The following is a 2,500-nucleotide window of genomic DNA, read 5'->3' as shown; positions in this document are numbered from 1 at the left end:
GTTTGATACTCATTTGTTTATGTTGTCAAAACCAATAAACGTTGCCATATGTTTTTCTCGTTGCCTCCAAGCCAACCCTATTCGCCTGAAGAAACTTGTCTTCTAAATATCAAACACTTGATTACATTAGGGAATTGAGCTACGGGACACATTCTTTGGCAAATGTCTTTTTCCCTCTAATGTACTTTCACAAGGACATCATTTTAAACTTGGTCTCTTCAAAGAATGAAGGTTTCGGTGTAAACTTTGTTTTTGCTAATATCGGTATACTATGTTGATTTTACCGTCTATGATTGAATCATTTTATTCAATTTTGTGTGGATCTCATAAATGATTAACTTGTCTTCAATGGGGTGCTACAGAGATGAATGAAATGGCTTGGAAAAGACAGAACAAATAGCATAACTGGTTCGACAATAACTTCGCCGCAATCGATTTTGGCGGAAGCCAAAAGAAAAGAAAAGTTCTTTCACTCAATATGCAATAGCTTTAGGTCTAAGAATATGTATTGATAGAAATGGCGAAAGCCAAAAGAAAAGAAAAGAAAAGTTCTTTCCCTTAATATGCAATGGCTTCAGGTCTAAGAATATGTATTGTTAGAAATGGCGAAAGCCAAAATAAAAGAGAAGTTCTTTCACTCAATATGCAATGGCTTTAGGTCTAAGAATATGTATTGCTAGAAATGGCGAAAGCCAAAAGGTTAAGTTCTTTCACTCAATATGCAATGGCTTTAGGTCTAAGAATATGTATTGTTAGAAATGGCGAAAACCAAATGAAAAGAAAAGTTCTTTCCCTTAATATGCAATGGCTTTAGGTCTAAGAATATGTATTGATAGAAATGGCGAAAACCAAATGAAAAGAAAAGTTCTTTCCCTTAATATGCAATGGCTTTAGGTCTAAGAATATTCATTGTTAGAAATGGCAATAGCCAAAAGAATAGAGAAGTTCTTTCACTCAATATGCAATGGCTTTAGGTCTAAGAATATGTATTGCTAGAAATGGCGAAAGCCAAAAGGTTAAGTTCTTTCACTCAATATGCAATGGCTTTAGGTCTAAGAATATGTATTGTTAGAAATATCCCAAGTTCTTCTACACCTACAGAAAGATAACCAGTTGCCTAGTTCTTTTATTTTGCCTAAGGAGAATGTTACAGATGAGAAAGAAATAAGCTTTAGGAGTATCTGTTCGGTGATGAGAGATGTCTTGTCTAACGCCTTTCATTATAAGAAATGTCTATTTAACAAAACATCAACCTATATAAAGTATTGACTGCATATTCTATGCAGTTGATATCAGGGACTTCATTAACATCTCTATTGAACAAGTCACCCAGTATTATTTCAAGAATGAAGACTCGCCAGCCCCCCCCCCAAAAAAAAAAGAAAAAAAAAAGGGCGCTGACAATTTTTAGCTCACACAATTCCTTCGTTCTGCAGCTGCCATCCTTAAACATTCCCTTTACCACCTCTGTGTCTTAATTTTTCCGTGCGATATTGTCTCCAAAGATAGGATTACTGGTTGTCTTTGACAATATATAAAAATAATGATAAAATATTTTACATGATTTATTATTAGTTACATTGGACAATCTTGTTCTGTTGAGGGGAGATCATCTGACAGAAAAGCTGTTGTCATCTCAATGAGACTCTTTAGTAAGGGCCAGCGTCTTACGAAATCTGTATTGACCTTTAGAAGACAACTTTACACAAAACATAAACAAACCCGTAAATGTTATTAGTTACATTGGACAATCTTGTTCTGTTGAGGGGAGATCATCTGACAGAAAAGCTGTTGTCATCTCAATGAGACTCTTTAGTAAGGGCCAGCGTCTTACGAAATCTGTATTGACCTTTAGAAGACAACTTTACACAAAACATAAACAAACCCGTAAATGTTAACAATCTTCAACTCTGTTATACGGGAGTTCCTTCTTTTATGCGTCGGCCATGTTCAGGATCCTCTCCTTCCAACCCTTCAGCAAAGTCAAATTCTTAATACATTTCCTTCAGGCAAAGATTAAGCAGCAATTTTAATCTGCTGAAGGAGGAGCCGTGGTTTAAATGACAAATTGGATTTATAGCCCTTCCTATGCCTCGGGTCCTGTCTTGTGATGAATAAAATCGTCTTATGTAACACAAAATAAAGCCTACAAGTCATGATAGAGAATTGTAAGTCCTCTTAATTCGTTTAGATAGAAAATTCCCATGTGACTGTTTCGGTTGATTTTACATTGGTGCTAACATTTTGGCTGAATATGCGGCCGATACAGCCATGTGTGGTTCATACAATACGATGGATTTAGAATGTATAATGTTCCTGAAGGGGTGTTTCCATCAACTGAATAAAATTGACTTCCGTTGTCGGAATTAATATACAATTCTATGTTATTCCTTTGCTGGTCAATCGAAATACTTTTTTTTTTTCCACCGTGCGAGTAGTGAGGAAATTCATCTGAGTGAACAAGATAGCTTGCTGGTAAGCCAACATTTAACAATTACAC

The sequence above is a fragment of the Oratosquilla oratoria genome, chromosome 32 (assembly GCF_046742065.1).
Source record: "Oratosquilla oratoria isolate Oo_2021 chromosome 32, ASM4674206v1, whole genome shotgun sequence".
Classification (NCBI taxonomy): domain Eukaryota; kingdom Metazoa; phylum Arthropoda; class Malacostraca; order Stomatopoda; family Squillidae; genus Oratosquilla; species Oratosquilla oratoria.
Note: the sequence above shows the minus strand (reverse complement) of the source record.